Source organism: Mauremys reevesii, linkage group 1 (genome assembly GCF_016161935.1).
Source record: "Mauremys reevesii isolate NIE-2019 linkage group 1, ASM1616193v1, whole genome shotgun sequence".
Lineage (NCBI taxonomy): Eukaryota > Metazoa > Chordata > Testudines > Geoemydidae > Mauremys > Mauremys reevesii.
The window spans coordinates 230,396,173-230,408,449 of NC_052623.1; the positions used below are offsets into that span (position 1 = coordinate 230,396,173).

The 12,277-nt window shown below is 43.8% G+C and overlaps 1 protein-coding gene across 8 annotated transcripts in view; it reads right to left on the bottom strand.

Annotated features, from left to right (window-relative positions):
• FAR2 (fatty acyl-CoA reductase 2) overlaps nt 1-5,531 on the bottom strand; it is a 214,206-nt gene extending 208,675 nt beyond the window's left edge. Inside the window, exons 1-2 of one of the 8 annotated variants that reach the window (XM_039545315.1) lie at nt 5,373-5,531; nt 1,826-1,925 (exon numbers count right to left, since the gene is read on the bottom strand). The gene's annotated coding sequence lies outside the window, so the exon portion shown is untranslated. Of the gene's footprint in view, nt 1-1,825; nt 1,926-4,141; nt 4,231-4,469; nt 4,545-4,723; nt 5,041-5,372 lie in introns of those variants that run through there. The other 7 variants (XM_039545291.1, XM_039545309.1, XM_039545326.1 and 4 more) reach the window with 7 other exon arrangements.
• Nucleotides 5,532-12,277: the final 6,746 nt, after the last annotated feature.

The window sequence follows — 12,277 nt, forward strand, 5'->3', positions numbered from 1 at the left end:
ACTTATACTGCACCCATCTCCATAGTATCTACACCTCATTGTTATCCTGTAGCATTAGTAGAGACAGCTGAAACAACTCATTACAGTATAACATTAGACTGGCTCCAGGTCACTAAAACAAAGCTGGCTGCTAAAGCTTCCATCTCTTGCCATGTTACCATTGCAGTGCTTGGTAAGTAAGGCTAACCTATTAATAATAAGCTATGCTATATTTTTAAACTAGAAACAAATACAAGAGGATAGGCATATGCTGTCACTGTAGTCATTCAGTCCTTGGCTTTTTTATTAAAGTGAAGTTACAGTCAACTATAGCCCTGGATTTTGTGATCTGGGTAGCTGTGCACTAGGAGAACTGAGACCAACTCATTTCACGTATACCACCAAGAAGCCATTCAATGGAATCAAATTTTGGCTACTACCAACCGAGGTTCTGTACCCCATTATTAACCCTCCGATATATTCAATGCTGCAGCACACCATTTTATCAATTGGTGTGCTTCCACTAACAGAAAGGAAAAATAGTGACCTAAGTGTCTGTGTATAACATAGGAATCTCTCTTTTGGGATTCACTAAGGAGTATTGTAGGAATTAACCAAACAGCATTTCAGCAGAGGCTACAACACTCTTTTACGGATGCTACAGTGAAAGTAAAGAACCTTTCGTTCCTTTTACTGAAAGGCTTTGCAATTGTGTCAAGACAGATAAAGCAAAAGGACACTGTCAATTTAGTTGGTTCCAAATTTAATTTTGGTGTCAGATGACATTTTACACTAATATGGATAGAAAAAGTTTCATGATTTTTCAATCTAAAAATGTATCTTTTTCTTCTATTTAATTTTTATTATTTATACCTCACACATCAGGGTGGGTAGTTATAATAAACTCTGTAGAAGTGCTGTGGTATACATTTGGTATTAAAGACGCTATCAATTATAAAGCTGTATTGCACAACAAATTTATTAAAGATTGATAGTAGAGCTTGGGTTACCAAAACACAGAGGCTCCAACTTACAAACCTGTGTCTTTAAAGATAAGCTTCTAAGTTGATAGTAGTCACCTAAATAAAAGTGGGCATACACCCCTGGAAATCAAGCCACTTTTATTTCAGGGTCTGAATACTGGCCAGGTTCTGACACCCCTACTCATGTTGATTAGTTCCTTATTCCTAGGGTGACCAGATGTCCCGATTTTATAGGGACAGTCCCGATTTTGGGGGCTTTTTCTTACCTATTACCCCCCACCCCCATCACAATTTTTCACACTTGCTATCTGGTCACCCTACTTATTCCTGAAATAGCCCTACTGAAGTCAACAGGACTAATCTGGAGTAAGGCCCAGATCCTCAAAGGTATTTGAAGTCAATGGAAAGTTAGGCACCTAAATACCTTTGAGGAGCTGGACATAAGGTATTACCTCATGTAAGTGAGGGTTTCAGAATCTGGTTCTATAGATTTTAACCTTGCTTCAGCAAAGCACTTAAGCCCGTGCTTAACTTCAGTGGAACTTCAGCATGTGGTGAAGTGCTATGTTGAACCAGGGGTCTAACTGTAAATACCACCCTTCCACACACTGAGTAGTACTTTATCCTGAAAGTTGTCCCATTAACTTCAAATCGGACTTCTTGAGGAATAAGCTACTTCTCAGTGTACACAAGGATGACAGAATCAGGCCTACATAATCAAAATAAAGTTCAATTTGGGAAAAGGCTCTAATACACTACACATCCTATGGGCCCAGTTATTCCACGTTGATTCCTGGCAAGTAGAAAACAAGAAGAGTGAGGTGTGACCCCAAACCTTGTGGAGGAGTAAGGGTGCTACTCACTGTGAGCAAGGATGGAAGAATCTAGCCTTGTGTGATTATTCACCACTTGCATTCCCAATTCTATGCATGTATATTCAGGCGATTGTATGTACAGTTGAATCTTGTGAAAAAAGAGAGACAGTATTGTATTATATCTGAACATGCTTGTAGTCAGATTACAGAAATTCTTGCCAAGCCTTCAATAGTGCCCAAGTGTTTTAATAAAACAAACTTAGTCAATGATTAGAGAAAAGAAAAGGATTCCTAGCACACCAATAATTACTCAGTGGGAGACTAATTACATGGTCAAACCATAATTTGTCTTAGTTACAAGAATGTATTGACGACTATTTACTGTGCAGAGACATAATTAACCATGATTTTTGATACCATGTTCTGTATAAAGACATCACCTAATAGCTATTATCTTTTCTGAAGAGTCATCAGCAATTTGGAAGCACTAATTTGAAAAAGAATTTGTTGAAAAACGTAAAAACAAGATAAAATGCTAACTCAGATGGTGTCAGAAAAAATAGGAGTTACATGCTTGGCAAAACACAAAAAGACTGGGGGAGAGAGAATATAAAAAAAGGCAGAAGATGCCTCTGTTATAAATACTGCCTGTAATAGCAAAATGAAAATGAATCTGTGCAGATGTGTCTGAAGGCCAGAGTTAGCCCTGAAGTGGCTACCATGCATTCCAAGCCATGTTGGAATTATGCCAGAGCGCACAGCGACAGAGCCCCAGTAGCCCAAACAGCAGCTCAGGTTCCCTCACAAAGAGAGATCAGACTAAGTCAGAGTGAAAACACCACTATGACCATGTAGCTAATTTCTAAGGCCCTGATTCTTCATTCTTATGGGATAAGATACTACCCAGCGTGAGGCTGGCATCACTGGGCCAAAACCTTGGTTCTTACAGTTAGACCCCTACGGCCCTGATTCAGCATGCACTTAAGTCCCATTGTAGATAAGCACATAGCATTTTTCTGAACTGGGCAAAAATCCATAGAGCCAGAAAGTAATACGCCCTCTTACATGCGGTAGTGAGACTGGCAGTAACCAGAGAGAGATCAAATGACTCTATTGCCTGGGAGGTGGAGTCACATGGGTTCCAATGAAGGTGATCAAATAGCTAGTGTGAAAACTCGGGACAGGTATGGGGGGTAATAGGTGGCTACATAAGACAAAGCCCTGAATATCAGGACTGTCCCTATAAAACTGGGACCTCTGGTCACTCTAGTTCCAGTGCAACCTTAACTAAGCAATCTATCATAGGGATAATCATGGTGATGAGTCCTCTCTCTATTATATAGACACACACAGAGAAGCAATTTCCCTGTTTAGTAAGAACATTGCTTTAGCACTCTAGCAATAATAAACACAACCTATATTGGCTGCTAGCTACATTTCAGACACTATAGCTTCAGACAAAAGAGCCACAATGATATGTGCCTGTAACTTAAATAATAACATGTGCTCAGCCACTTGGGTGGAGCTGAGGAATCCAGGGTGCAGACAAATGTAGTAAACAATCTGCAAAGGGGATATCATAACTTGTGACTTCTGATTGAAAAACTCCTAAAAACTCATGAATTTTGACACACCTTTTGGGTTTGTTTATACTTCAGGTCCTTTTTGTTTTAACACCAATTCAAATATCAGAAGGGGGTGTCAGAACTGGGTGGAAATTTGCGGTCTACAGAAAGCCTTTACAGCTGTCACAAAATTACAATCTTAGTTATCAACTGATGTGCCTAATCTGCTCACCAAATTTTTGGGATGATAAAACAATCGGATGTAACAATAGCTGTTCAATTTATTATTACAAACATAAGGCTGTATCTGATAATTTCCTGCTCCTTTTCTCTAGCTAAGTCCTTTAAAGGCACAGAGGCAAATTCATTATTACTACACAAAAGTTAGCACTTTAACTGTACTTTATCAGCAGGCATCTTCAATGTGCTATACAAACACAGCACAAAGAGATGCCTCTTATTCCTGAAAAATTGAAGATCATCCCAGATTTAGGAACAGTTAGGACCGCAATTTAAAATTAAGGATATGTCTTCATATTGAAAAAATTATGCTGTTTCCTGGAAGTACCGTAGTTATAATAAAATGTGAGCAGAAGTAGTGATTGTAGGGATCATAATTACACCTCCGCCCATGTATTAAAAATCTAAATAGTTGTGTCCAAGCTTTGTATTATATGCTGTTCTTTATACTGACTGATGGCCAGAAAAAAAATTAAGGGGTGGGGGGAGAAACCTGCAAGTTTAAAAGCACCTTTAAAAAATAAAAAAATAAACAACATATTGGATCGCCTCACTTTACCACAAAGTCTCTATTTCTCCCCAAAGCAAATCTTAAGCTTGTGAAACAGAGCGTGACTATCCACACATGACATTCCTGTCCTCAGTCATATGTCTGCACTTCATGTTCAACTCTTCCAAGGAGAAGCCCACGAGAGTAAACGTGCGGGGGCTGGAGATGATCACTACCAGCCTAGGACAGATTCGCGTGCGATGGAGAGTCAGGTACCAGCACAGCCCCCGTTTCCATTGGCTTTGGCACGCCCGACCCCTCGGCTTTAAAGCCTCCTCGAGGGTCCCCAGTCCAGGCGTGTCTCTCCTTCTCCCTCGTTAAAGCTCCACACACTTACCCCCTATGAAAGTCAGCAGCGTCCTTGGGTTGCGGTTTGTGTCCTCCCAGCCCTCGCTCCCAAACTGAGCCCAACCCGAGCAGCCCCGGCTCCTTCCCCTCCCGCGCACCCCGCCCCCAAAGCAGCCCCACCCCAAGCCAGGCTCTCACTCCCGTCCTCCTCCCTTTCCCCGCGGCGCGGGCGAAAGGCGAGAGACTCTGCTGGGCTGAATCCCGAACTGTCCCCATTTTCCAGCGGGCTGTTACCATCCTTACCGTTTCCGATCAATTCCCGGCTCCAAAACGCTTCCCCCGCCTCCCCGGTCACAAGCAACTCTAGGCAAGGGGGGGAGCACAAAACCGCTTCCCTCCTCCTCCTCCAGCCACTGACACTACATATCCGGCTTTGAGACCGGGGAGAGTTGCCCTGCCCGTCTCTGCCTCTTGCAGCGAGCGCTGGGCGCAACCTTTGCGCGCGCACACGCCCAGAGGAGACGGGCAGCGGAGGCCGGGCAGCCGGGCAGGCTGCAGACTGGCCCGTCCCGCCCTGGCGGGGTTAGACTCCCGCTTCTGGGCCCGGGGCCAGGATCAGGGCGCGCTGAGCGGCAATTGACACGCGCTGCAGTAGCAGCTGCTGCTGCTTCCCGTTGAGCCTAAGAAGATAAAAGCGGCGGAGGGGCAGCCGGTCCACTCCTCGCTAGGCGTGAACCCCAGGCACCCCCTCCTGCCGCCCGCCCGCGAACACGCAGCAGCGCCTAATGCAAAGCAGCGGGATTCCTGCCCGCCCGCCCCAGGGACCGCACCCCACTCGCTCGACCTCTTCCCTCGTGCCCCTGAGCCATGCCGCAGGGAGCCCAGCTAGGTAGTGGCGCTTTAAGGAAATCACGGGCTATTTGGGGTAGGGTGTTGCGATGTCTTTCCCTACCCTGAGCATGGGCCGCCTCGGTCGGGCTGCACTGGGGGCGCTGCCTGGCTTCAGGATCCCCTTGGAACTTGGGAAGCGGAGAGAGAGAGCGCGCTAGAGCTGCAGCGGCGCTTGCCTCGCCTTCCTAGCTTAGCAGCGCCTCCTTGCTTCTGTTATCCATCATCCTCATCATCTCACTTCTTACCCTTACAGCCCAGCTTTAAATAAAAGGAGGGGGGGGGGGCAGACACGCTTGACAGAAAGAGAGCGGTCTGGACTCCAGTACTCAGGCCAGGCAAAGGGAAACCATCACGGATGGATGGGAATTTAGCATTCTCTAAATTCATCCTGAACTGGCCCATGCAAAAGACTGTTATTAGGCTTTGAGTGCCTGGTTTTCTTGCTAGGGGCACCGTTTCAGTTTTGTGGGGGGTGGGGGGGGTCTTTAATTTTGATTCTAGGGGCTACTGAGGCACCTGAAAAGTCTGGTGGGTTTTTTTACAGAGAATTTATAAATTAGCTGACAGAAGCACTGTATCTAATTCCTATATAAAGAAAGAAAATTAAATATTAGACCCACCCAGCTCTGATACAAACACGTTAGAATATCTTGTGTCAAGTCACTGGTTATGTTTAAAATTGTAATGTATATTCTTACTTAGGCTTTGGCTACACTTGCATTTCAATTTGCAGCGCGTGTTTTTTTTTATTTTTCTTCTGCTTTTTGAGCCCTTAGGTGCGCTTTCTCCTCAGCCCCAGGGCCTAGAGCTTCATGTTTCTTTGAGAAACTTCATGTTTCTTTAAGAATGATGGCTTGACACATAGCCACTTGGCTTTGGGAACAGGGCTGGGGAAAAAATAAAACAAAAAACACTCTTGGCACAAAATGTTTAAAGAGTTGGCAACTTTTACTTAGGCTTCTGTTTAAAGACTAGCCAGGCCAGCCCCAGGCACAGGGGGGGAAAGGGGGGGCAGGGTGCCCTTAGCTGCTCCTCCTCTGCTGCTCTGTGCTCCCCCCCAGCTGCTCTGCTGGCTCCTGCTCCTGCCCTGCTGCTGCTGCTCCTAGGTGAGTCCTGGTGCTGCTGAAGGGTGTGTGCGAAGGGCCCATCCATGTACCCATCCTCTGCAGAACCCATCACAGAACAGGGGTTATATAGGGGGGCTGGGACAGAGCTAAGAGGTGCTGCTGGCAGCTGCTGCTGCTGCTGGTGTCTCTGTCTGTGACTCTTCAGAACTGCTCTTCTAAGGAGCTCTCTCATCCTCCCATATACTCTCCTCTCTCACATACTCTGTCTCACACTCACCCCAGACACATACTTATGTTGTTACTTGTTACTTGTGCAATGCACATCCATTCTATTCTCTTGTATTTCTTCAAAGTGCTGTTTTTTTTTTTTTTTTTTTTTAGTGTTTTTTTTTTTTTTTTATTTTTATTCTTAAATTTAATGCTTTTAATGTAATGCTTTAAAGTGAGTTCTAGTTCTGCTGGCTGGCTCCCTGATCATTATTTATCATATTTATTTTTATTATTATATTCATCATTGTTTTCATAATATCATTATTTAGTAGTACAACAAAATAATATAGAATACTACTAATGTAAACTTAGCTAGCAGTAGCAGCTTAAAACAAAAAAAAAACACACAAACACTAATTTTAGACATTTGGACATGAAGGTTGTTTTTTTTTTTGTATTTTTGTTTATATCTGTTACATAATTAAAAATTTAAAAAAAAATAATTTGTATTTTTTTATTTTTTTTTTGCAAAAAAATAAATGCAGTCCCCACGAATGATCAAATAGCAAGTCAAATGTGTGATGTTAGTATATATTATATATATTTATGTGAAAATAAACAAAAAATTAAAAAAAAAAAAAAAAATAAATAAAAAAAAAAAAAAAAAAAAAAAAAAATAAATTTTGTTTTTTACTGAAAAAAAAAAAGTAAAATAAAAAAATATAATAGAATAAATGTGTGTGTGTGTGAGAGAAAGTAAGTTTTATTTATTTTTTTTTTTTTATTTATCTAGTAAGAAGAAAGTAGTGTACATCACAGGCGTGTCTGATATCTGTGTAAAAAAACCAACACTGATACCTCAAGGCTTGGATTGATTTTATTTTTTTTTGTATATCTCCTCTGATTGTTCCAAATTCACGTATAAACTTTAACGTGGCTTTAATTGGAGTTTGTATATATTTATCTTTTTACATAACAATTAGAGAGCAGTCTCTAATTATATCTTAAAAAAAAAAAACCTTTTTCAGGTTGCCTGCAGGTAAGTCGTGGAACCATAAAGTTTCTAGTTTCCTCCTCCCCCCCCCCTGAAATGGTGTTCTGGTGTTCCAGAGGAGAGTAGAGAGAGAGAGAGGAGGGAGGGCTGTGGGCTCTGGCAGAGGCAGCCAGTACAGTACTACAGTACTTGTAGGTGAATTGAAAAAAAAATTTTTTTTTTTTTTTTTTTTGCAAAATATTTATAATAAAATAAATAAAAAGTGTACAGTGCTCACTTTATATTCTGTGTTGTCATTGAACTCAATATATTTGAAAATGTAGAAAACATCAAAAACTATTTAAATAAATGGTATTCTATTATTGTTTAACAGTGCGATTAATCACAATTGATTTTTTTAATTACATGATTAATCATGATTAATTTTTTTAATCACTTGACAGCCTTAGTTTTTATCAATTTCTGTTCTGTTTGTATACTATGAACATACAAGAGAATAATTTAAATACATTCTGCTTGCAGAGGCACCACCGGGGCCATAAAAGAAAGACAATGAGATTACATAACAATAAATGTAAATGAAGGACTAATCTGACCTGTAGAACCTTTTGCTGGTGATGCTGTGTGGGAAAGAAAGAGTCCAGCTTGATTCTTAGAACCAACATTAAGTTTGGCCTTGTCTACACATAAAAATTGTACCACTTTAACTGCATCAGTACAGCTAAAGCAGTACAAGCCCACCTAGTGTGGACTTAGTTACCTTGTTCATGGCACCTTTATACTGCTTAACAGCATCTATACTAGGGGTTGGCCAGTTTTCCACCACTTCAATTTTTTGTTGGTCTGTGGAAATTTCTTCTGCACTTATGGTGTGTCCCAGGTATGTTATCTTCTTTTGAAACAATTCACACTTCTTTGGAATCAGCTTCAAATTAACCTCTTTAAGCCTGTCATAGGCCATTTACAAATGCACCACTTCTTGTTCAAAAGCCTTAGCATGCACCAATATGTGTCCAGATATAGAAAACAAGTGGAAGGGAGCATACCATGAAAAATCCTATCCATAAGCCTTTCAAACATCGCTGATGCAATATATAGGCCAAATATCATCTCCTCAAATTGCCTTGCTGTAAATGCTGTTTTCTCTTGGTCCATAGGGTCCACTTGCACCTGCCACTACCCATTTTCAAGATCCAATGTGGAAAACCAAACTGACCCTGCCCCAGCATCCAGCATATCATCTATCCTTGGCAAAGGATACAAATCTTTCAAGATGGCTTCATTCAGCTTTCAGTAGCCTACATAATCTAGTGCTGCTATCCTTTTTCTTTACCGGTATTATAAGCAAGGCTCAAGGGCTGACTGAAGATTCAGTTCTACCTTCATGTTGCATTTCTTCAATAACCCTTAAAGTTTCTTCCCTCTTTTCAACTGATAACCAATAAGGTGTCTGTTTTACCAGTCTGGCTTCCCTAGTGTCAATCTTGTGTGGTATCAGCACAGTTTGCTCTACATCAATATTGGACTGGGAAAACAATCCCTAATTTTAACTCAGAAAGTGTTTTAAACTACTCTGCTGTTGCACTTTAAATGTACAGCACTGCACTGGAACAGTTCTAGAAGGAATTCTAGGAACGCTGCTTTGTTCTCTCCCTCTGCTGAGTCCTTTTCTGCATTGGACACTACCAAACTCACCAGCTCACTAGCCTGAACAAAACAACTTTGGTATGCTCCCTTGAGCCATCAGTTTACCCATAAACAAATCTAGTGTTCTCCCTTGAACCATTGTTGTTTCCCTACAAAAATCCCTACCCACTCTCAAGTAAGGGGTCTGATGCCTCCTGGATCCAAAATCCACATCAGTTCCATTGCGACTTCATCTTCTTTTGACTGATCATGCTGGGGGCTCTGTCTGTCTCCAGCGCTCCAGACCCTCAGCTACCACTACCACCTGGGAACCCTGACCAATTCAAGCTTCACCGAGTGGTGAGAACCCAACTCTCTGTTGTTTTTTCTTCTCTCTATTCTAAGGGTACGTCTACACTACTCACTGGATCGGCAGGGAGTGATCAATCTATCGGGGACCGATTTATCGCGTCTAGCATAGATGCAGATAAATCAATCCCCAATCGCTCTGCCGTCGACTCTGGATCGCCACCACAGCGAGAAGCGGAAGTGGAGTCGACAGGGGAGCAGCGGCCATCGATCCCGTGCCACGAGGACACAAAGTAAGTGATTCTAAGTTGATCTAAGATATGTCGACTTCAGCTACGTAGACCAGACCTAGGTATAGCTTTCTAACCTGACTTGTGTGATCAGGTATAGTTTTCTAAACCTGACTTTTGTAATCAAATTTAAGCTAGATTTAATATTGTAACTGTTTTGTTTGTTTGGCTCTCCTTGTATGGTTATTACCTGGCAATAAAGAACTTTTATGGTTAAGCTGGTTGCTTCCCTCTGCCCCCTCTCTCTTTTGTGTTTTTGGCTTCCCCATTTGCTCTGCTGCAATGCTCCTCTTACCTAAGCTAAAGATCCCTGTAGTGCCCCAAAATCCTGTGGGGTTTGCTCATCAAGTGGGTTACTACCAGAACAATTGTAATGTGAAAGTGAGGATAGGGACATGCTGAACCTGTGGCATAGGAGGGCGGCAGCTTGGAAGTGCTGTTCAACCCAGCCTGCTGAGTCCAAAGGCATATAAGGGGTCAGCTTGGGAGTGCTGATTGGCCTGGTCCGCTCAGATGCACTCTGTTAATGTGTGTTTTCATCTGATTCTGGGGCTGGAGGAACGCAGCCCTAGGGAACTTAGGTCCTGCAGGATAGCTCCATTGGGAGGGAACTTGCAGAAAGGAGAAGTAGAGCTCCGTATGAAAACACAAGTGACACAAGCAGTACATTGATAGAATTACAGAACCTCCCCTCCCCAGAAGAGTAACCCTAATAAATGAGCATACTCCAAAGTAATGGGCAAATCTGGTAACAGGATGCTGTGCAGGGCCAGATCTACCATTTTTGCTGCCCCAAGCCAAAAAAAGACTCCCGGACTGTGGCGCCCCAAGAATGGATGGAATGCTGCCCCTTAGGATGTGCCACCCCAGGCATGTGCTTCCTCGGCTGGTGCCTGGAGCCAGCCCTGATGCTCTGGCATTGGAACAGTTCCTTCAGAGCCTCCCTGAGAACATAGGAGTTGTGGGTTAGGCGGCATCTACCAGGCACGGGGGATGCTGCTGTGAAACTGACAGAGGAATATGCAGAGGCAGACTTTCCCATGAAAAATGGGTGATCATATAAGGGTCCAGAGCTGGGGACGAAGACTGGAGACCCCACACCAGGAAGGGGCATGGACAGGAAGAACCCCAAAGAGTTCTAGCTGGGGCTCTACCCGTTATTTGCTACCAGTGTGGATGATCTGGAGACAAGAAAGGGGACTGCCCATACATGGATTGTGGTTTTGCTGAATTTTGTGGCTGGCCCAGAGCTAGAGGGAAGAAAAAAGGGCAAAAACTGTCCATCATTTCTGTGATGGTGGGAAGGAAACTCCAGAGGGGCCTTGTAGATACGACCTCAGCTTGCTCTCTTGTCCAGAGCTAGTGAAACCTCACTGGATGATTTCAGGAGCAACTCTGGACATAGAGTATGTCCTTGGGAATAAGAGGCATTGCTCCACAGCCCAGGTGCCCTGAAGGTCTGGGGGAGGTTTCGATGGAAACAGGTTGGGGTAATGGAGGGACTGCCTTATCCAGTTGTCTTGGGCATGGACTGGAGTCCCTTCCCCATTGGGAAGTGAGGTGGGTGGGAGGAATCCCACTTTAGGAAAAGCAAAACTAGGGGGGAGAGAGAGGAGAAACCCCCAAAAAGAATCATCAGAGAGCCCTAGACAACAAGGCCTGAGTCAGGAGGACAAGAAATGTCCCCAGGGAAGTAAGGAAGCAGGTACAGGGGAGACAGGCAGCCCAAACTCCTTAGCAGAGCTCAGGGGCCAAGTGAGCTCCTTGTGATACAACCCCCAGGAGAAGAAACCTAGGCATAATTTGGATACTTGAGGGAATTTGGGGCCCTGGGTGATCCGGGGGATGCAGGGAGTAACCTTGATCCACTGCCAGATGCAAAGAGAGAGAATGAGAGAAGTAACCCCCAGGATGCCTGTGGTGTGAAGACCAATGAGCTGCTACAGAGCTATGGGGTGTCGTCCCCCCACATAGTGTGAGTTCTGTGGGTGGGGAATGAGCATACCCCACAAGGGAAACCTGGATGATTGCCCTGGCGATAGAGACAGGTTCCCACAGGGTGGCCCCTCCGGTAAGGGAGGGAGAACATGGAGAAAGAAGAACCTTGAGGCTAGATAAGGGGGGAGATGATAGGAAACCCTGAGTCAGCACTGTGTTCACAGCAGCTCCCCTCAGGCAAAGCAGTTTGGAACTGATGAGGCAGACCTGTGCCTAATTTGTGGGTGGGGCAGGGCAGAAAGGCTAATTAAGCCATTAGCCAGAGCTCACAAATAGGCACAGGAAGGAAATGAAAAGAGGGAAAGTGAGCAGTGAGAGGGAGAGAGATTGCTCTTCCCCTGCTTGCAAAGGCACTAGGTATGCTGTGAAGGTGGTGGGACTCAGTTATTAATAAACTGCACAGAGTGTTGAACCAGCACAAGGGTCTCTGCATGGTTTGTAGATGGAGCCAGAAGCAGGACCGAGGAGGCCC